Source organism: Dipodomys ordii, unplaced genomic scaffold, assembly GCF_000151885.1.
Source record: "Dipodomys ordii isolate 6190 unplaced genomic scaffold, Dord_2.0 Scaffold2, whole genome shotgun sequence".
In the NCBI taxonomy this organism is placed as follows: Eukaryota; Metazoa; Chordata; class Mammalia; order Rodentia; family Heteromyidae; genus Dipodomys; species Dipodomys ordii.
In genome coordinates this window covers 27,008,094-27,031,570 of record NW_012267218.1, presented here as the reverse complement: position 1 = coordinate 27,031,570, position 23,477 = coordinate 27,008,094, and the positions used below count along the sequence as shown (strand labels likewise).

At 43.3% G+C, this 23,477-nt stretch overlaps 1 protein-coding gene across 1 annotated transcript in view; it reads left to right on the top strand.

Annotated features, from left to right (window-relative positions):
- Positions 1 to 2,097: 2,097 nt before the first annotated feature.
- Positions 2,098 to 23,477, top strand: part of Susd6 (sushi domain containing 6) — a 109,011-nt gene continuing 87,631 nt past the window's right edge. The window contains exon 1 of the mRNA XM_013016459.1: positions 2,098 to 2,242. The gene's annotated coding sequence lies outside the window, so the exon portion shown is untranslated. The remainder of the gene's footprint in view (positions 2,243 to 23,477) is intronic.

Below are 23,477 nucleotides of genomic sequence, written 5' to 3'. Positions count from 1 at the left end.
AAAAAGCTGGAAATGGAAGTGTGGCTCAAGTGATAGAGTAACAACTTTGAGCAAAAAAGCCAAATGAGAACTTGAGGTCCTGAGTTTAAGCAGTATACACTCTCTCTCTCTCTCTCTCTCACACACACACACGTTGGGTGAAGGTTTAAGTAGGGTAGGACATTGCAGATAGAAGGAAGAGCAGGCATAGGCTGCGACATGACTGCCATGGCTTGTTAGAGTTCATCAAGAAGGATGGGGAGACTGAACAGGAGGCTATGTGGAGGGGTAGAGATTTGAGTACTGGGTGTAGTCACAGTGGGGAGATTGTTTTCTTTCTGAGGACTCAGGAGTGATTAGCAGAACCAAGTAGGGTGCCAGATTCTTTTGTGAGCCGGGAGTTCACCTGCCTTTTCAGATGATCTGACCAGTACTTATGCTTTCCTACCCTTCTATCCATTTGTCTTCTTCCAATTCTTTTTGTACTCTTTTCCCTTGCTCCCTTTCCTCTTGTTCTTCCTGAACCTTACATCTGCTTTGGGGTGCTACTGCCAGGGTTACAGGTTTTACTAAGCTTTTCTGCAGAGCCAGGCAGTTCTCTTGTTTATCAACCCTCTAAGGTCCGAGCAGTGCAACCCACATATGTCCCGTCCCCCTCCCCCCATGCCATCCCCTCCCTCCTCCTTCCCTCCCCCCCCACAAGAGGGGGGAAATAAGCTGGAAGGCAGGGAAGGCAAGAAAGAAAAAGCAAAAAGACAAGGCAAGGATAGGCTTGTGGAAAAAACAGCAATAAGCTGTGGGGTCTAGTAGGGGGAGGACTTTCTTGGTGATCAGTGTGTTTATTGGTGAGGGGGGAAGGTAAAGATCTAGGTGGGGCGGGGGGGGGGGAGAACTACTCTATTCTGTTTGTTGCTTATTTAACATGCTGTTAATTCATACCACTTTCCCCCAATGCCTGGTAGAACTCGATGAGGTGAGAAGTCCTGAGGGAATGTAGTCTTATCAAAAGAAGAAAGAAAAAATTTCGAGTGAAAAGCTCATGTAGTATGCATGAGTTAGGCCCTGGTTCAGTCCCCAGCACCAAAAAAAAGCATCTGGTAAAACAAGCCCACCTGGTAGGATGACGCCCCCTATCCCACCCCTAGCCGCAGGAGCACTGGAACAAATAAATGTTCGGGTTTATCTCGGAGACAAAGTACAAGGGCCTGGGGCACAAAGATAAAACGCCACAGGGAAACATCACCAGTAAATGACGTAACCATCCAATGAACAAAGTGCTCACATAAGATATGCTGGAAAGTAGTCCCAGGGAGGCAGGGTTCCGGATGGGAACAGAGCGAGGAACCTGGCCGGGATCTGGCTCCAGAATGGAACTTCAGTTGTTTCAACCTTAAGTGTCCCGAAATAAGACTTCCGAAGACTAGTTAAAATAGAGAGAGGCAGACTCCTGCTTTGGTGGGACTCCAGGTCTGCATTTCCACGCTCAGACCTCCGTTAGGGGCAATTTTGAGGTAGGCAGGCTAGGCACCATAATACTGCTTCATAAGGATGTCAACCTGCGTCAGCGACAGGTCGGAGGGAGCTAACAGGGGAGTCGTGGGCGGAAGAGCACAGTTGTCCACTTCTTTGCAAATGACAGTATTCCAAATAATATCCAAGTGACAATAATGGCCAAAGAACCGACGAACGTACAGAAGACATCTTGGCGAAAAGCCTCAAGTCGGCAACACTGCGGGACCTCACCAGCTCGGTCAGCGCGACTGTCTCTTTAAGGACCCTCCCCATGTCTTCTCCTTCCGCAGGACTTCCGACTAGACCTGCGGCGCGCATGCGCCTGGGGCCTCCCTTTTGGGAGGTCAGCCCCCTCCCCCCTCCCCCCCTCGGCGGCCCAACGCCGGCGTTTGTGGCGTGCGCGCATGGCCCCGCCCCTCGCCCCGCCCCTTCCCCTCCTCCATCTTCAGGAGGGGCCTCCCCCGCCCGCGCCGTACAGCTGGGCCAGTGACGCTGGCGCCGCCGCCGAGTTCTATTCTCTGAAGCCGGCGACAGCCTCGCCGCCTCGCCGCCCCGCCCGCCCGCCCGCCCGCCCGCCTCCTTCCCTCCTTCCCTCCCTCCCTCCCGTTCGCCTCCCGCTCCTCTCCCAGCGCCGACCAGCGCGAGCCAGACAAGGGCAAGCGGGGGCTCGTCCGAGACCCCAGAGGATCGCGAGCGGGCGCGCGCCGCGGCGGAGCGCCCCCCTTCCCGGAGGTCCCCGCGCGGCTCCCTGGTGAGTTGTCACCGAGGCCCGGGGCCAGCGGGGCCGGCTTTGTGTCACCCGCGCGCCGGGTCGGCTGTCAGGGCGAGGGTCAGGCTGAGGGACGCCGGCCCGAGCCCAGCCGTCCTTGCTCCCCGCTCGGGCCCGTGTCATCCGGTCACCAGCGGCGCCGCCCGGAACCCTGAGCGGAGGTAGCCCCGGCCCGGCGGCCGGAGGGGCCGGCGCCCAGGGGGAAGGAGGCCGAGGACTTGAAGGTGTCCGGGCAGAGCCGGGCGGTGCGCGGGGCGGTCGCGGCCGTCCGTGTGGCCGCCGTTCTTGCCTGTCTGCGATGCGAGGGAAGCTGCGGGTCCTGGGTCGGGCGGTCTCGGGCGGGGGTGGAATTTCCTGAGGAAACCTTGCGGCCGCGCGCGCGTGCGGGAGCTTTCGGGTGTCCCGCGCCTCCTCCGCTCTGCAGTCTCAACAACTTATTTTCTGAGCCGAAACTTAGGGAAACCACTTCCTGTTTTGTGTCTTTTAATATGCATGTGCATATAGACTTTGGTTGACGCCTTTTTAAAAAGAGAAACTGCAAATATTAGTGCCAGTCTGACTCTTCTGCACAGTTGTGGTTAAGTTCCGCGTAACGGTATTGGAAGGGAAGGGCAGGTAGTGATGGGGACGGCAGGGACTCCAGGAGAGCAGGGGCTGCTCACCGGGAACTTGGGCTGATGATACTGAACTTCAGGTGGCTAAAGAGAGGCCTACTGCTGCTGTGGCTACAGAATTGTTTCTGGGTGACAATGTGCTGGGCTTCGTTACTCCTGCTGAGGTTTTGTCTGCTTGCTCTAGCTACCCAAATACATTTATAACTCCCTTCCTAGATCTGCAGATCGACAATGTCTTTACACTCTTCACAGTGACTAATTCACTTCTTACTGTTTGGATCCCTTTGGCTTAAAAAAAAAAGTATAATGCACAACACACATACACTCATACACTCACACACTTTTTTTTCTGCTTTGGGAATTCCATACCCAATTGTCACCATTTAGTTGAGGCTAGTAGAGACATGCCCTCTGCACTTAGTTCTGGGTTTTCTGAGCTTTGTATTTGTTTTTTAGATGTATATTTAAGCAGAAACAGTTTTTTTTCCCCCAGTGTTAGGGGGACTATCATTACACCTTAGTAATAAAATAATTTGGTAGAGCAATAATAATAATAATAACAATAATAATATGGAAATGTTCTTGGTTTACTATGTGCCAAGGTTGTACCAAGAGTTCGCTTTTGAAAATCTCCCTTAACATTATCCCCATTTTTCCAATTGAGACCAGCACTGCACAACCTGCCCAAAGTCACAAAGGTAGGTTCTAGAGTCTTCCTAGAATCTTTTCAAAGCCATTTCTCATGTTGTAAACATTATATCAAGTTTGCATGCTTGCTTTTTTCATTAATTCAGTTTTACAAATATTTGTGTGATACATAATCTTCTCAATACTGAAAGGTTTTGGAGATACTGTGAATAAGATAGAACCCAGTCAGGTCTTCATGATTCACAGTCTTCAATTTATTCTGGCTCATGTTGTTAGCTTTCATTGGTGGCCACTTATTGCTTAAGGAATTTATTATGCCCAGTAAGCATAGGGACACAGAAGATATTAGTATGAAACTTGCAGATGGGATCCCTGTTTAAAGAGTGACTTTTGGGTACTTCAGTAGAGATGGTACATGAGGGCAAATCCTTACCTGCTACATGGAGGGAGATTTCTGGGTGCTTAGTGTTAATCCTGACAACAAACCACCATTTCATGACACAGTTGGATATACTTGCTAAGACTAACTTTCTCAAAGCCTAGAAATTGGGTGTATTCAAAGAAGAGTTAGAATGAGGTGCTACAGATGCAGGCTGGCAGGTGACAAGACCTCAGCACTTTGTGGTTTCCTGGCTAGGCTCCATGCTGTGGTGATTGAATTTTGTGCTCTTATGTAATGATGTGTCTTCTGTCTGGGGATTTCCTCCTTGGCTGTTGCTGGGACAGCAGTTCCTGCTGCTTCTGCTTCCTCTACTCTTGCATATATACATCCTCCAAAGGTAGATGACTTCTTTCAAGTTCCTTGCTACTAAACAATGTTTCACTCCCTCCAAGCTTGTCTACTTCTCAGATAAAAATTTACCCTTGGCTGGGCTTGGTGGATTCTGCCTGGGATCCTAGCACTAAGGAAGGCTAAGGCAGGAGGATTGTATGTTAGGGTCTCTCTAGGTAGCCCATGGTTGACACAGTCTTAAAACAATCTCTCCCACCGCCCCCACCCCCACCCCCAATCCTTGACTTTTGTTTCAAACATTTCCTTATGCCTTTCCGTATCTTTAACTTTCATGACACCCAGATTGGTGGTGTGAGGAATATAATCTTTCTCATTTCAGTATTCAAACAGATAAACTGGGAAAATGAAGCAGAACTGGCAGTGCTGGCAGTGAGAGAGCCAGGGAGCCTGGGTCTTTCCCCTTTAACTCCTCATTTACCAAGAGAAAATTCACTATAGGCAGTGGCAGGGTCACATAGCCCACTTGAACATCCATTGAACTGGCTTGCAGAACTGCTATACATGAAGCATTTTACCATGTCTCTTCTGAGTTGACATGCAATCTCTTAAGCTGAAGATGACAAACAGGATTCATTTTCCCTCATCTATCTGGACTGTACAATTCTTATTTAGGGAATATCCTCTGTTTGTTTTGCTGATTACCAGGGCCTAGACTAAGCACCTTGTCTTTTGCTTGGCTTCATTGCTCACCACTGATGTTCTACCACTTGAATCACTGTCTCTAATCCAGCATTTTGCTGATTAATTGGAGAAGGAATATGAAGACTTTTTCTGTTGGACTGGCATTGAATGGCAATACCTAAGCTCTCTCAGCCTTCTGAATAGCTAGGATTACAAGCATGAGCCACCAATGCCCACTGTTGTTGTTTTTAAACTTTGAAAGCAAACATTGCTCTGTTGCATACTTGCTATTGAAGATTAGAGCATTTGGGTTAAGGGTAAACATGAAGAAGTGCATGTGTGGTACAAGAGATTCCCCTAGGGCTGGGGATGTAGCTTAACAGTAGAGTGCTTACCTAGCATGCACAAAGCCTTGGATTCGATTCCTCAGCACTACATAAACAGAAAAGGCTGGAAGTGGCACTGTGGCTCAGTTGGTAGAATGCTAGCCTTGAGCAAAAAGAAGCATTAGGGACAGTGCTCAGGCCCTGAATTCAAGCCCCAGGATTGGCAAAAAACAACAACAAAAAATTCCTCTAGTTTCTCTTTAAGATCACTTTCTTTTTATTTCCCCTGTTCTTGGGCTTGAACTCTGGCCTCACACTCCCATTCATCATTTTCAATTATAGCTGGTGCTCTACCACTTCAGCCAACCTTCTACTTCTAGCTTTTTTGCTCATTAATTGGAGATAAGAGTCTCAAGCCAAGAGCTTGACATCATCAGTATCCTAAATCATATTATAGTACAGGAAATCACAGAGTAAAAGGAGAAACCTTGATAGCTTGAGTTTCTCTTCCTCTTCTTGTGAAGGCACTAATGCTATCTTGGGGCCACACCCTGGTGACCTCATCTAATCCTAGTAACCTTTCAGTGCCCCCAGCTTCTGTCTCTACCTCCAAATAGCATTAAAATACAAATTTGAGGATTAAATTTCTAACATGAGCCTTTAGGAGACACATTTAAACCCTAGTAATCTTGGGAGGCAAAGCAGGAGGATCTATTCCCCCTTCCCCAAATAAGACACATCAGCCTCCTAGTGAAGTTTTATATAGTAGAATAGATTTCACGTTGCAGCGGGGCACCAGTGGCTCACACCTGTAATCCTAGCTACTCAGGAGGCTGAGATCTGAGGACTGTGGTTCAAAGCCAAGCCTGGGCAGTAAAGTCTATGAGACTCTTATCTCCAATAAACCACCAGAAAACCAGAAGTGTAGCTCAAGTGGTAGAGTGCTAGCCTTGAGCTGAAGAGTTGAGGGACAGCGCCTAAGCCCAGAGTTCAAGCCCCATGACCCAAAAAAAAAAAAAAAAAGATTTTGCCACATTGCAATATACTTGGAAACTAGACAAATGAGAATTATTTTTTATAATTTTTATTGTAGTTAAGTGATTACATAAATTTCACAAATTTCACAATATTGTGAGATAGTGACATTTAGTTAAAGTCACAACACATTCTAACCTTCACTAGGCAAATTGTCATTATCGTGGTCTATAAAGTGTGAATTCTGTGAGCTTTGACAGTACAACTATTTCTTCCACATTGAGTGATATGTACATTTCTTTCCTTTAGTGTAAGCTCTTCCCTCTTTCCCTCTCATTCTTTCCTTCCCATTGCTGCCCTTGAGTTGTTTAGTTCATTTTCATCAATGTCCAGTGCAGCTGATGGACCCCTCTGTTGTATATTTTCCCCTGTTTCCCTCCTTTTTTGTGCCTTCCTAGCTTCCCTCAGATGTGTGCATATATATATATATATGTATATATATATATATATATATGTACACATACATACCATATATGTGGTTAAGAACATGGGGTCATTTAGTAATGATACAACAAAATGAGTGGAGGTCCTTTGTTTTTCGAGTCCCTGTTTACTTTGTCATATCTCCTTGCATTTTGGATTTAACATTCACATATCAGGGACACCATGTGCTGTTTGTCTTTGCTCTTGACTTACCTCTCTCAAAATGATTTTTTTCTAGTTCCATCCATTTCACTGCGAATGCCATTATTTTATCCTTTCTAATGGCTGTATAATATTCCATTGTATGTAGGTACCACAAATTTTGGGCCCATTCATATGTAGTGGGCATCTGGGTTGTTTCCATGTTTTGGCTATTGTGCACCGTGTGAACAATGTAATGTGGGAAAGTTATTCTCCTGATGCAGCTGGTGGTTGAGAGCTCCATGCTTTGTGATTGGTATTTGAAGCTCTCAGCAGCTGGGATGGGAATCTGAGACCCAGGAAGCAGTCAGGCAAGCCATGGAGTAACTGACCTTGAACATCAAGATATGTACTGTAGACCCCTCAGATTCAAGGTGACAGCCATTGTTCTCTTGGATGATTGTAAGTTTATGAGTATTTCTGTGTAAAAAAACCTTTTATGTGAGAATGTAGAGGTTCTGGAAGGCATCAGTGTCTTCTTGCTTCTCGTGCTCATGTCTGTCTTGTGACTGACTGTATCTTTCTTCTTTCCCTTTTAGTTTTTTGTCTTAGAAACCATTAGTACTTCTCTATTTGCTTTCTTATCCTCTGGTTCTCACCTGGGTATGGAAGTCACTCCAGTCTGCTAGTAGTCCTCACAGTGGTACTGAGCTGGGTCACTGCAGCTGTGACACAGGCCAGCTGTGCTACTGTCAAGGCAAAGGGACAGTTGAGCCTCTGTGAAGGTACTGGGTATAGAAGCAGCAGGGTGTATAATAGCCATAGTGAGAACTGAGCTGAGTATCACAAACTCTGGTGTTGTCTGTGATGTATGCTCCCATCCTAGCTCTTACATCTCTAAAAAGAAAAATAGCCACCCTGGAAACATCTGAAGGCCACATGCCAAGAATTCGTGCAGTACTCCCGAAACAGGATATTACCAAAGCATTTTTCTCAAGCAGAAACAGATGTAGTTGCCTATTACTGTTGCTGGTGTTAGTAGATCCTTTAGATTACCTGATAGCTGTGTACCCTAACGTACTATACCCCCTATACAAGCACACATTTGTATTTTTTGTGGAATCCCATTGCTTGATTTGGGGGAAGTTAGCCTGAGGTTCCTAAAGACAGTAGATAGTGGGTAGGCAGACTGTAGAGGTGGTGACTGACAGTTACTTATTACTCAGAAGAGAAGCTTCTCTGGTGAAAAATTAAAATTAAGTGATTCAGGGCTTTCCTGTAGTTGGAGATTAGATATATGTTCCTCCTCCTTTAGAAAGTGATACAAAGGGAAAGAGTCTCTATTCATATTTCTTCTCTGGGGTTTTATTTCTAATCTGCCCAAATTCAGTCCACTGTCAGAATAGCTTGCCTGCACTTTCAGAAGTTTAAAATTAGAGTATGGAATCGCTCTTTACATCAATGACTTTGCTGAGGTTTTCTTTGGCTGGAATAGGCTTTGGCTTCTGACAAGGCCAATAAAATGAAAGTGGCTTCTGGGAATGGGATAGCAGCCTGTTTATCCTATTCTTCCTTCTTTGGGCTGTTTTCAGTTGCTATCAATAAACTAACTGGGTGGAAATCTGAAAAAGAGAATAAGATGGTTTTGCTTATTTTACATTTTAACTTATAGTAATCTCTGCAAAAAGTTTGAGGGAAGATAAAGGGAGAACTTTTTCTTAGTTGCCCATATAATGGAAAAAAATTACAGGAATCTTGGATTATAGAAGGGCAAACAATTTTCATGATTCTGCTACACTAACACATTCTTTTTATGAATTCTCTTTTCCATCTTTTTATGCTAATCTGTGCACATTAATTTTATATTTTTTTCACTTAACATTATTTTAGGAACATTTTCTGTTATATCCTTTATATAGCTATTTTAATTGGCTTTAGTATTCCATTAAATAAATGAGCTATGATTCATCTATTTTCATTTATATGTTAACATAATTTCTAAGTTTATTCAAGATTTTTTTTGAGGAATTTGCTGTTTTCTTTTGTTACATGGGCCTTCAAAAAAAATGAACCCGCTTTGTTGACATGATTTACATATCATAAAATGTATCCATTATTTTATACAGTCTGGTGAGCAGTGGCTCAAACCTGTAATCCTATCTACTTGAGAGGCAGATGTCAGAGGATCGTAGTTCAAGGCCAGCCCTGGCAAACACAAAAATACTTCATGGGACTCCCATCATATCCAATGACTGGGTGTGATGATTTATACCTGTTGTCCTAATGAAAAGGGCTAGAGGAATGCTCAATTGGTAGATCACCTGCTGAGCAAACCTAAGACCTGAGTTCAAGTCCCAGACTGCCAAAAAATAGTGCATGGAGTAACTATTTTTAGCATATTTTATAGAGTTGTATGACATCACCATATCTGATTTTAGAATACTCTCATCCATACCAGTGAAACCCACAACCCTGGGCCACCTATATGTTTGCCTATTTGGACATCTTATGTTAATAAAATCATGACCTGTAGTCGTTAGGATTATTCTCTCTCTCTTTCTCTCTCTCTCTCTCTCTCTCTCACACACACACACACAGTATGTACTGTAATTAATTACTCATTTTATTGAGGAGTATTCTTTGTATAGATATACCACATTTTTTGGGTTAACTAATGGGTTATTTACCTTTTTTAGTTATGAATAATGTTGCCAAGAGCATACTGTATAAGTTTTGTGTGCCATGTATTATCATTTTTCAGGAAGATATTTTATTTGTTGTTGTTTTTTTTTCTGGGGGGGGATTCTGGTCGTGGGGCCTGAACTCTGGGCCCTGGGCGCTGTCCCTCAGCTCTTCAGCTCAAGGCTAGCGCTCTACCACTTGAGCCACAGCACCACTTCCAGCTTTTTCCTTTTTGCTTATGTGGTGCTGAGGGCCTCAGGCATGCAAGGCAAGCGCTCTACCACTGAGCCACCTTCCCAGCCCCAGGAAGATATTTTAAAAGCTACACCTGTATTTCTACTTTGAGGTTAATATTCTACTTGGCTGTGCAGTTTGAGGAAGAACAGTACTAGAGCCAAGTCTTTTGGTCCTATCATGTTGAAGAATTGCACTGAATTCTTTGGGGGGAAACCTTATCTAGTTCAGCATTTTTCAAAATAAAGAGGATAAAGAGGGTTTTTGATGTGAAACCTCAGTTCTAAATTGTGCCGTTGTGAGTTTTCTGTTTTTGTGACTGTATGGGGCCTTGAACTTAGGGCCAAGGTGCTTTCCCTTAGTTTTTTAGCTCAAGTTTGGGGCTGTACCACTTTAGCCAAAGCTTCACTTCTGACTTTTTGCTAGAGAGATAAGACTCTCAAAGACTTTCCTGTACTGGCTGGCTTTGAACTGAGACCGTGAATAGCTAGGGTTACAGGTTTGAGCCATTGGTGACTAGCTCAGCCATTGTTTTTTGTGTATCTTGAACTCAGGGACTGGGCACTGTCCCTGAATTCCTTTTGCTCAAGGCTAGCACTTTACCACTGGAGCTTCAGCTTTACTTCTGACTTTTTGGTAGTTTATTGGAAATAAGAGTCTTAAGGACTTTCCTGCTCAGGCTGGCTTTGAATCGTGATCCTCAGATCTCAGCCTCCTGAGTAGGATTTTAGGAGTTAGCCATCAGCTCCTGGGCTCTGTCCCTGAGCTTTTGTTTGCTTAAGGCCTAGTGTGCCTTAAGAAGCTCTGCTTCTGGCTTTTTGGTGGTTAATTGGAGATTCTTACCTGCTTTCCTACTTTGGCTTCAAACTGTAATCCTCAGATCTAAGCCTCCTGAGTAGCTAGGATTTCAAGCTTTGAGCTATTGGTGCCCAGCAGCCATTATATTTTAAAGAGTGAATCTTACTTGTTTGCCATAGAGCTGTCCTTATCAAATGTAATTTGTAATTCTCAGAAGTGTCCTTGTGAAAAATGCTGTGCCTGGGCTCTACGTACCTGCTTTCGCTAATCCTGTAAGTCATCCAGCAAGTTAAGGAGGACCTAGTAGGGAGTGCAGTGAAAACACATATATAGCCACTCTATGTCTAAAGGATAATGCTAGTTAGAACTACATTCACAAGGCTCTTATGGTGGACCTTGGATATAGCTGAGGTTAAAAATACAGATCAGGCTAGACATCAGGAGCAGCAGATGGTGCTGCTGAGAGTGTCATTTCCTCTACAGGATCTATCCCTGGGTGGTTTCATCATGCCAGCCATCTTACTGAAATAATGCAACAGCACGTCTCCTTTTGTCCTTGTCCTAATTAGAACTAGCATTTGTGATCAATAGCTGGTCTTACAATCCCTGCTCCTAGAGTCTCTACTAAAAGCTCTTGAAAGTATACTTGTGCAGATTGCCTTTCATCAAAGACAAAACAAAGAACTTACCTGTCTCTCCATTTCTCTACCTAGAACAAAACCCAAAGATTAGTCCCTACATACATGTGTATGAAAATGTGTATGAATACAGCCATAACGTCCCTTGGAAATATTCACTTTCTCAAGTTTTGGGATTTGGAGCAGGCCCTATGGGTTAACACAATCTAGTCCCAGGTCCTAGGAGCTTTATAGGCTGAGGTGAGACTTTTATCTGAAGATTTAAGTTCTTGAATATAGGTATCTAGATGTTATCAAAAACTCTTTGTACAACAAAACAAATATGTGAAGAGAGACGGACATTTCATGAGCCTACAGAGTCTTTCAGAGTGGGAAGAAAAGAATGAAAATCATCTTACTTTACTTCTCCATTTTGTAGAAAAGAAAAATGGGAAATGAATGCTCAAAGCTGGTTTGAAAGGGCCCATGGCGAAGCTAGGCTCTTGATTCTGTCTAGTGCCTTTTCTATGCCAGCATGATCACTTTGTTTCTCTTCTTCCTTAGGCCTGTCCCAGGAAGGGGTCTGGGAGCCAGCAGGGTTTTTCCTTCCCTCCCTCGCTCCCTCCCTCCCTCCCTTCCTTCCTTCTTTTTGCCAGTCCTGGTACTTGAACTCAGGGCCTGGGCACTGTCCCTGAGCTGCTTTTGCTGAAGGCTAGCACTTTACTACTTGAGCCACGGCTTTTTCTGTTTATGTGATGTTGAACCCAGGGCTTCATGCATGTTAGTCAATGCTCTACCATTAAGCCACATTCCTAGCCGTGTGTGCGTGCGTGCGTGCGTGTGTGCGTGTGTGTGCACGCGCATGCACGCACATGCACATGGCGCTACTGGGGCTTGAGCTCAGTACTTCACCATTATTTGGCTTTTTCCACTCCAGGCTGGTATCTACCTCTGGAGCCATACCTCCACTGCAGCTTCTGTTGTTGTTAATTGGAGACAAGTCTCCAGGGTTTGTCTGCCTAGGATGGCCTTGAAAGTTGATCCTCAGATCTCAACTTCCTGAATAGCTAGGATTGCAGAGTATAAGCCACTGGTGCTTGTCTGTTCTGTGCTTCTTTATAGTCAAAGAACATTATCTGACCCCAGTCCAGTGGAATGTCTTGTCATTTTTTCCTCTGGGCCTTCAAATGGGACAATGGCAGGTGCTGTTAGCTTCCTAGGCATAATAGGATTGCTTGAAGATCACTAATTTCACTCTTCCTCAGCATCCCATGAGTAGACCCAACCTTTTCACGGCTGTGAATTTGACTTCTTTATTTTTGTGGAATCTCTATATTTTCTAATGAGCTAGGAAGGAAACAGTTCATAAATGCTACCATTCCCCCATCCTAGTAAGCCAGTGCGCAGAATTTTGTGTTAAGTGGGTAATGAGGTTTCAGTTGGCATGCTCCGGACATTTCTAGAGAATGAACAAATGGTGTGTTGGCAGGTGCACACCTTTATCAATCTTTGATTTCCCATCTGCCTCTAGGTAGAAACTCTGCCGTGGGAAGGCTATCCACCTCCTTATTTTGCTTGTTACAGAGAAGGATAGCAAGAAAAACAGGCTCTGGTTTTCATAAGAGTTCATTGATCCTTTTTGTCCTATTTACACATACCCTCAAGCCATAATAATTTGTGAGCTGATAATCTGGTTAGGTTGAGATGTTGGGCTAGTGGGAGGTGGTAGGTAGTTGTTACCGAAACCAGAAGCAAGTAAATTTAGTCATTTGTTTGGCATATAGTGAATGCATACCTGTACTGGGTACTAGGTATATAATTGTAACAAAAGAATGGGCACAGTAACTTGGAGTTTACAGTCTAGGGGATCCCAGGAGTTCATGTGGTATAACACCAAAGAACTCTGTTGTGGGCAGTAGACTCACTCTCTCAGGATAACCTCCATGGCTTTGTGATTAACTTCTGTGCTCCTAAGCAGCAGTTACTCTGAGAAGAAGGAAGAGGAGGCCTGGAGAAGTATCCTTAGAGAGCTCCCTAGCAAGCAAGCTTTTATCTGTAGAGTGGACTAGGTCTAGACATTTCATCTGGTGTAAAGATTCCTGCTGTGATTTTAGACCCTGAATATTCCCTCTCTCCATTAAGAAAGAAGAGAAGGTGAGAGTTAAGTAGAAAGAAATTAGAAGCCAGGCACTGGTGGCTCATGCCTGTAATCATATCTACTCAGGAGGCTGAGATCTGAGGATCGCACTTCAAAGCCAGCCCAGGCAGGAAAGTCCACGAGACTCTTAATTCCAGTTAACCACCAGAAAGCTGGAAGTGGTGATGTGGCTCAAGTGGTAGCGCACTCACCTTGAGCTGAAGAGCTGAGGGCCAGTGCCCAGGTCCAGAGTTCAAAACCCATGACAGACCAAAAAAAAAAAGAAAAAATAAATTAGGGGAAGGGAGTACATAGGATCAGTGATGTGAATACCTTAGGGTATCTTTCTTCCTTTTCTCATTGTCTCCACACTTCAGTTTTAGAAATGTTGGAGGTATTGTTCTTTTTCAGTACTAGGGATTGAATTCTGATTGATGGCAGCTAGAGCTCTTCCACTGAACTACATCCCCAGAATTTTTGTTTGTACCTACCCTGACTGAAAACTCAAGATACTTCTAACTGGTCCTCCTGAGCAATTATAATGTCTAGTTAGAAATGTTGATTTGTAAGATTTCCTCTCTTAATACTGTGCATCTGTGGCTATGTAACTCCTTAGAACATTAAAGATTCAAGTTCCCATATATTTTACCTCTGACTAGTTATTTCTGGGCAGGCCCAGGTTCTAGGCTGGCATTGGAAATTCCCTGAAACTAGTGACTGCCTCATCACCTACTCTTAGTTAGATCAGTTGGCTAATAATTGACAGGCCAGATGTAGAAGGTTAAAATATAAAAACTATGGTTTTGGTATGGTGTTGCAGACCTTTAATCTCAGTACATTAGACTATGAGCCAGGAGGATGGCCAGTTCAAGGCTAGCTTTGGTTATGTAACAAGACCCTGTCTCAAAAAATAACAACAGAAAAAGTGTGATGTGTGATGGAGGGGTAGGGGAGTGGGGCAAAGTGACATTGAGTCCCTGAACCTTAATGACTAAGAATGAAACAATATTATGAAATTCTAAAATCAAGACGTGTGGTAAGAGACTTGGTTTGATTGAAAAACAAATGTAAACAAGTTCACACCCAGACTGGTAGCAGAGAAAGAAGACAACTCAAGAACTGTGGTGGTGGGAGGCAAAGGAAAAAAGAAATATTAGAAGTTCTCTAAAATGGTTAGCAAGGCTCAAACTACAGAATTCTTTTAAGTGATAATAGTTGAAGACCAGAGAAGTATCTCTGCTTATTTTCAGGTAAATGTCTTTGCGTCTAGAATCCTGTTGCTTTTATAAAAACTTTAGAAGACAAGAGCTAAAACTACCTTACATATTTGCCTCTGCAGTTTGGAGAAATAAATATATTTAATGTCCAGTATGAATTTAGTTGTAGACAAAGAAGTACTTAATACAGGATGACTTATTTCCCTCTTTGTGTTCAGAATTGAGCTTTATAGTGGCACTTTTATTATTTCTACAATTATAGAATAGAATTATATGGGCCATCATGTTTTAAAAGCATATTTTGAAAAAAAGGGCTGCTCTGTTGAAATGTTGGTATGATTTTTCTAGGAATATAGATGAGCAGTGGTAGCATGAGCAGATTTCAGAGCTGTTGGTATTGGTGTCACTGTGAATATGAAAGATTTTCATAGGGTGAAAGTAAGGTGACAAGGGGAGGAATTTTTTAAGTTGTGCATATGAATTCATTTGTTAATTGAACAGATATTTACTGAATACCCTCTGCCCTGTAGTTATCTCCACTCAGGGATTCTTTGTAACACACAGTTTAACACTTAATGATGCATTTTTTTTGGGGAGGGGAGGGAATTGTTCTCCATTGGTTGATTAGATTGGTTAAATTGGTTAGATTTTTCCCGTAGATTTCAGATTCCCAGAGGATGGATTATGAAGGCTGGATATACATAATAACAACAAGGATTTCTTTATTTTAAAAGTGATTTCACATAAGACACAATGAACCTTCCACATACTCTTGAGTTCTGATCTCTTTTTTTTTTTTTTGGTCCAGTCTTGGGGCCTGAACTCTAGGCCTGGGCACTGTCCCTCAGCTCTTCAGCTCAAGGCTAACGCTTTACCACTTGAACCACAGCACCACTTCTGGCTTTTTTCTTATGTGGTGCTGAGGAATCGAACCCAGGGCCTCATGCATGCAAGGCAAGCATTCTACCACTGAGCCACCTTCCCAGCCCATGATCTCTTTTTTCAATACTGAGTTTGAATCTGTCCCTAGCTACCTTTGGATTCTGAATCTACATGGATAGAAATTTTTTTTTTGGCTGGGGGTGGGTTGGGGGAGGGAATTGTATCTGTACTGAACTACATGTATCAATCTTCCCCTGCCCACTGCCCCATTCCCTAAATGATGCAATGTAACAACAATTTGCGTTTCATTGTACTAGTCTTTCAAGTAATCTAGAGATGATTTTATACACACACACACACACACACACACACACACACACACACACGGGAGTATGCATGTAGGTTATTTGTATATAAGGGACTTCAGCATCCTCAGGTTTTGTTTATCCATGGGATTCTTGGAAGCAATCCCTGTACAGATACCAACAGGATCTGCACTATAAGGAAGATATTAAGTGGAAAGACAAGATTTTTGGCAACTACTAGGTATATAGCAACTATTGTAATTGTAAAATAGGAATGTTGAGTCAAGCTTGGGGCTCAAATCCTAAATCCAATATTGGTAGCTCATGCTAGGGAACCTCCAGAGATTGTAGACTTGACTTGCTGAGCAACAGCAGTAGAATAGTAGTATCTCATTTCATATCTCTACCCTGTCTCAACACTGTTACTTCAAGATTGATATGTATGTATGATTTTGTGTACTGATAGTATGAAAATATGTGTGTGTACCTAATTTTCTGAGGGAAAATGTTCCCATATAATACAAAGGTTTCTAGTTTTACTTTTTTGGGGGAGGTGGGTATTGCCGTAGGGATAGCAACCCTACTATCTAGAAATCCGTGCCAGTCATTAAATGGTCCAGGTTGAAATAAAGCAGAACAGAATTTTTTTTTTTTTGGTGGTGGTGGCACTGGAGTTTGAACTTGGGGTTGGAACCTAGGAACTTGTATATGCTAGGCAGGCATTCTACTGCTGAGTCATACCCCAGCTAAGACTCATTATTCTAAATACCTTCTGCAGGTATATTCTGACTCTAAGACGGAATGGTCTCCACTGAGATGTTCCCATGATGTTTCCAAAGGGAAACATTTTCACTTCAGAACTTAAGAGGACTCCTGAAGTTGCCTCCTCCTTTTTGCTGCTTCTAGGAAGAGTCCAGCATTTCCTGTAAGCCAGGTTTCTCGTCTCTGTCACCCTGCCCTTGTTTTCAGAGGCCAGAGATGAGCCTGTGTAGCAAGTGAAGTAGGTTAAAGGCTGAGATCCCACCTTACCCATGGCCAGAGTAAAAGGAATATGAAGCAGTGCTAATGTTCTTAGGCAGAGATTTGCTTCCACAACCCATTTTTCCCATTTAAATGGAAAAGTGGAAGAGTAAGACTGTGGGCCAGGTACTGGCGCTTTGCTGTGTTCAATGAAAATGGACAGTTGTTTTCAGAAGTAGGTACTTAGTTGAGGCAGTAGAGGGCAGTGGGCTTTGGGATCTGAATGGCCCTGCTTTCATTCTTGGCCCTGTTTTCATTCTCAGCTCTGCTACTTACCAGCTGTATGGCCTTAAGCAAATTTAACCTCTTTGATCCTCAGGTTGGTTGGTTGTTTTTGTAAAATGGAAATGATGTTACACTCCCTATCTTTGGAAAGTTTTGCTATGAAAATATTAATGAATACTTGGATAAGGCATTCTGAATCAGAGGGTAAAGGCAGCTATAACTTCTTATACTTCCTTTTTGTGTTATTTGAATTTTGCATTAGTGGTATGTATAATTTTAGTTTATTAAGACTACTTTTAAAGATAATCCCCTAGGGGCTGGGAAAGTGGCTCAGTGGTAGAGCGCTTGCCTTGCATGCATGAGGCCCTGGGTTCGATTCCCCAGCACCACATAAGCAAAAAGAAAAAAGCCGGAAGTGGCGCTGTGGCTCAAGTGGTAGAGCGCTAGCCTTGAGCTGAAGAGCTGAGGGACAGCACCCAGGCCCAGAGTTCAGGCCCCACGACTGGACCCAAAAAACAAAAACAAAATATCCCCTAATAGAAATGTTATGAAAATCAAATGAAAGAAAATCTTTAAAGCAGGAGGCATGGTCTGACAACTAGAAGATATTAAGTTTGGGGAAGAAGTGTTGGGGTTTCTGTTGGTGCAAGCTAGGGGTTTGTCTTTTTGCTAAGTCACAACTTCTTCAACTGAAAGTGGAGGATAACATGTACTATGTGCTTTTTTTTTTTTTCTTTTAGTCTTTTTGTGCCAGTCTTGAGTCTTGAACTCAGGGCATGGACACTGTCCCTAAGCATTTCTTTACTCAAGGCTGATGCTCTACTGAGCGACAGATTCACTTCTGGCTTTTTTGGTGGTTAATTGGGAGATGATTCTCATAGGGTTTCCTTCTTGGGCTAGTTTCAAACTGTGATCCTCAGATCTTAGCTTTTTGAGTAGCTAGGATTACAGGATTGAGTCACTGGTGCCCAGAGCACATGTATGGGTTTTGAGGAGTAAATAAGGTGGAACATGCAAAACCTGGTATTTGACCTGGTATTTGGCACCTAGTAAATATTCAGTAAGTACTAGTGTTTTCAGCTGTTCTCCTCACAGTTATGTTTGAGTGAGGAAGGAATTATACTCACTTTAAACTTACTGAAAGTGAGGATCAGAGTGACTAGGTAACTTGTTTGTTTTTTTCATTTTGTGGGGCTTGAACTCAGGGGCTTGGGCCCTGCGCTCTTTTGCTCAAGGTTAGTACTTTACAACTTTGAGCCACTGCTCCACTTTAGGTTTTTGTGTGATTAATTGGAGATAAGAGTCTTAGGGGGGCTTTTCTGCTTGGGCTGACTTCAAACCATGATCCTCATCTCAGCCTCCTGAATAGCTAGGATTACAGGTGAGAGCCACTGGCACCTGGCCCTTTTTTTTTTTTTTTTTGAGACAGGGTTTCACTATATAGCCCAAGTTGTCCTTGAACTTGTGATCTTTCTGCCTCAGCCTCCTGAGTACTGATTACAAGCATGGGCCATGCCTCACTTCATGCTTAGGTGACTTTTCTTAAGGCCCCATTTTGATTACAACAGAAATAGGGCTTAAGACTGTCAAGAGTGGAAAACAGCCAATTGGAGGTCTCACTGATGTGCATATAGAAACACTGACCATGGACTTACGATGTAGCAGAGCACTGTTGATCTGATCAGAGAGGTTAACACTGGTCAGTTTGTTTGGTGGAACCTAGGCCAGCTACAGACCACATCCTTGCCCCACTTCCCATGGCAGATGGACCACATCCTGAGTGACTAAAGGGAGGCGCTTGTTTTCTTTTTCTTCTTTTCTTCTATATCTACCTGGCATGGTAAGTTGACAGCTTCCCTACCACTGTCTTCATTGTTGTTCAAGTATATAATTGTGAGGTTCAGTCCATTAAGAGCTAGCCTTCTCTGTGAAGCTGTCCCTGATGATAAGGCTACTGTGACATCCATACTGCCCAAACCTGCACAATCTCTTCCTCCTCTATCCTGGCATGTGCAGCTTTTCTGGGGGAAGTTTTCTCTTGACATCCACTTCAGTGGTCCCATGACTGTCTACCTGTTTGGGGTCCTGAATAGTGGAGTTGAAGCCATTCTTGGTAGCAAATGGGTTCACAGCTTTGCTGTGGCCTTCTGTTCCATGTATTTACATTTTGAGAAGAAAAAGCCCTTAACAATTTCTGCCCTATGACTGTTTTTAGAGAGCAATAAATTCTTGTCCCCAAGCTCAATCCTGAGGCCAAGAGCGGATTAAGCCCCTGAGCTTCCCACCTTAGGTTTTTACCATAAAATTCTCACCCTTCTTCTTTCCTTTCTCCTTATCAGACAGTTCCATATTTGCCCACTGTCTTCCTTCTTCACAGGAGTCATGAGCGTTTTCCTGATTAAGAACAAATACAGACAGTGTAGTGCCAAAAGTTTTACCAGTCTAAGTATAGTGGACTCATAGAAGCAGTGTCTTTTTTGTTGTTGTTGGTGGTGGTTGTGGGGCTTGAACTCTGGGCCTGGGTGCTGTCCCTCAGCTCTTCAGCTTAAGGCAAGCGCTCTACCACTTGAGAGCCACAGTGCCATTTCCAGTCTTCTGGTGGTTAATTGGAGATACTAGTCTCACAGACTTTGGTGCCTTGTGTGGCTTTGAACTGTGATCCTTATATCTCAGCCTCTTGAGTAGCTAGGATTACAGGCATGAGCCACTGATGCCTGGCAGCGGTGTCTTTTTATACCAGATTTTGCACTTGGTGATTTTCATATTGTTTACATTTCAAAGTAACTTTTTTCCAAATTTTCATTTGGTGGTGGTTGGCAAACCACATAAGGTATTTTTGTTTGGAATAACTCCTTGCTCTGGGTACTGGGTTCCCCATTAATTATTCCCCTCCAGGGTTTGAAAAATATGACAGGCTACCCTTGAATCACACCATTTTTCATACTTAGTATCATCCAAGTGCCCTCACCTCTTCAGACAAGTCTGTTCCTGCTTTATTTTATTTTATTTTATTTTTTTGTCGGTCGTGGGGCTTGAACTCTGGGTCTGGGCACTGTCCCTTAGCTCTTCAGCTCAAGGCGAGCGCTCTACCACTTGAGCCACAGCGCCACTTCCGGTTTTCTGGTGATTTATTGGAGATAGGAGTCTCACGGTCTTTCCTGCCTGGGCTGGCTTTGAACCGCGATCCTCAGATCTCAGCCTCCTGAGTAGCTAGGATTACAGGCGTGAGCCACCAGCGCCCGGCTCTGCTTTATTTTTTTTTATGCTGGGCCTGGGACTTGAGCAAAAGAGCTCAGGGACAGTGCCCAAGTCCTGAGTTCAAGACTAGTGTTCTACCACTTGTGCCACATCTTCACTTCCAGTTGTTTTTGTGGTTAACTATATATGAGTCTCACAGCCTTCCTGCCTGGGCTGGCTTCAAATCACTATTCTCCGATCTCAGCCTCCTGAGTAGCTAGGATTATAGACATGAGCTACTGGCACCCAACTTATTCTTCTTGGCTTTCATTCTAGGAAAGATCTTAAAGACATCATGGAAAGGTACCTCTTGTTCTTAGCTAATTACAAAATAGAATCTTCAATGGAGAAGGTAACCTCTCTCCCCCTTTGTAAAAGTCTCTCTGAAAAACAAATTACTTATAGTGTTTCTCTAGTATTCATCTGGTTTTTGAAGATAGTCTTGCTTAACCTAATTCTGGTTTTAAGGGTGATGATTGAAAGGTTTAGAGAAGATAACATAAGAAGACCTGGGTTCTGGTTTTATTTTAAAGCTAATTGTGAGTTTGCAGGCGCAGCTTCAGGATATCAGGGGAGAGGAATGCCACCCTGCCATGAAGCTGTCATCAAGGATGGTACTTTTTGGGAACTATATATTGAAGACAACCCCTGGCCTATGTAAAGTCATGCCTGAACCAGCAGATGTTCTTGCTGTGAGAATTAGTTTTAATAATTTTTGTATGTAAATGTGGAATTATGAGACACTTGCTTTTTACCTTATAGAGACTCAGTAACTCTTATCTTTTTACCTTATAGAGACTCAGTAACTCTTATCTCCATTTCCCTATTCTTTCTGATTACTTTTTCTTCCTAAATAGATCACTTCTCTGGGGCAGGTACAATGAACTAGTGTGGGTTGAAGATTCCTAATTGAAGCACATGCTGACTAGAGAGATACCATTGATGATAAAAGTGCTCATCGTTTGGGTCACTCCTTTAGGTTAAGATTTTTGGATTTAGCAAATCTGATAACATGAAAAGAGTGACTATATTGAGTAGCCCAGGAAGAGAGAAAAGGCCCCTGGGAAGTTGGACAAACAGGAAGTATTAAATGGGTAATACTGTTCTAGGTGCTTTGCCTTGGTGGGGTATTTGTAGATTAGGACACCAAAGTAGACATTAAGTACTGTAACGGCTGTGTTGAAGCTTGAACCAAAATTGGAGTGGTTCCAACAATTGCATTTCTTTCAAGGAATATAGTAAGCATTAGGGAGATTAGAAAGTTGGGATAGGGGATGATGAGATGAGGAGACAGAATATGCCTAGAGAAAGGAAGAAGGGTTAGCGGGAATTACAGTGCAGAGGTGCTTGGGAGTGGGTTGTCTAGGTGAAGGATGTGGAGAGGAAAGGTCAGCAAAATGAAGCTAAATAGAAAAGAGATGTTGAAGCGTATATGAGGGGGGTACTCTTCTCTAAGGGATGCTCTCTTGGATTTATTTGAGACCTGAAGCACCAAATAGGTTTTGTGTTTAGGCAGGTGTATTTGAGCCCCCACAGGAAGCATTTTAATCCCTGGTATTTGTAGACTGGTCTGTGCTCTACTGAAAAGCAACTCCCATTTAGGAAGGCAGCATTATGTGCCTTTGAAATACCATATTTATGCATTTCTATTTGGCCCACTGAGAGGGCTTGGGTAATACCCCATTATCCTTATTTCCTGCTGCTTCAGAGGTCATTTGAGCTGGGACAGTTTTGACATTTCTTTCTCAGTGACCTCTGGCTCTTCCCTTTCTTCTCATGGATGAGTTAGAGTCAGCCTGGGAAAGACAGTCCTCTTGTCTGTGTTCTAGTTGACTAGCAGTACCCAGGAAACAGTATGATTCTGGCTATCCCTTAGCCTCTGACCACGGGTTGTTTTGATTACAGATTGACCATCTCTGTAGTCAGTCCAATTTAATGCAAATTTATTGAGTACCTGCTAGTACATGTGTGTTGGGATTGGTGTATAGAGTTGATGGAGACAGGTCTCAGATCTAATGAGAAAATGGTGTATAATCAGCTCCTCCAGTCTAGCTAGTTCTTTTTCCTTATTACAGGAAGTGTCTGTGAGCTTTTCAGTGTGGTCTAATTTATGTGGTTTTGTGAGGCTTATATGCAGTCAAAATGAATTGAACCTGCTTCAAAAAGCATAATGCTCTAAATGTATGTAAAACTTAGTATTGTAAGGTAGGCTGATAAAAAGGTTAGCATGCATTTATTTGTTTCTTTTGAAATAAGAGTTTGGAAATAGAACCCAGGCTGGCTTCAGATTCCTGAGTGCTGGGATTATAGGCATGTATCACCATTCCCAAGTGTATTGAATGTTTTCTTTCTGGTAGCCACTTTCAGTCATGGGGCTTGAACTCAGGGCTTGGGCACTGTCCCTGAGCTCTTTTGCTCTCGAGGCTAGCACTCTACTCCTTTGAGCCACAGCTCATCTTCTGGTTTTCTGGTGGTTAATTGGAGGTAAGAATCTCAGAGACTTTCCTGCCCAGCCTGGTTTTGAACCTCGATTCCTAGATCTCAGCCTCCTGAGTAGTTAGGATTAAATGTATGAACCACCAGTGCCCAGTATATGTGTTAATCCTGACAGCAACTTTGCAGAAGTTATTTGTATCAATCTTACAGTTAAAAGAAGACTTAGAAATCTTGTCTATATCGCACAGCTGACAAATAGCAGAATCCGGCTGTTTGAACTCTTGACCACACACTGTGCCTCCTGTAATGACCTTATAGAAGGCAGGGAATTGAAATGGTCCCATCCCAAGGGGAGGCAGCAGTCAGGACTTAAGAGAAATCAGAAGGGAGCAGAGGAAGTTCAGCCTGGTACCCAAGAAAGAATCATTATTTCTGTACCAAATAATTAAATTATTGGTACTGTTTCTTAGTTTGGAACCATCTTTCTTAGAAAGCAACGTAAATGAAATAAATAAGTTGAGCCATGGTGAAAAGACACAGTGAGTTCAAATATGTGGTGGATTTTAACTGATGGGGAGGCAAAAGTGAGGGCATGTTTACTCAGTTTATAAACAAGTGAGGAGACCCCAGCAAAATGCTTTGTCTTTGATTATCAACATGCAGTGAACCATCTGTGGCAGTTATTTTCCAGAGAATCCAGGCACATTGTGTGTGTGTGTGTGTGTGTACTGGGGCTTGAACTCAAGGCCTGCCTGTTGTCCCTTAGTTGTTTCATTCAAGATTGGTGCTCTGCCAGTTGAGCCACAGCTTCACGTCTGGCTTTTTG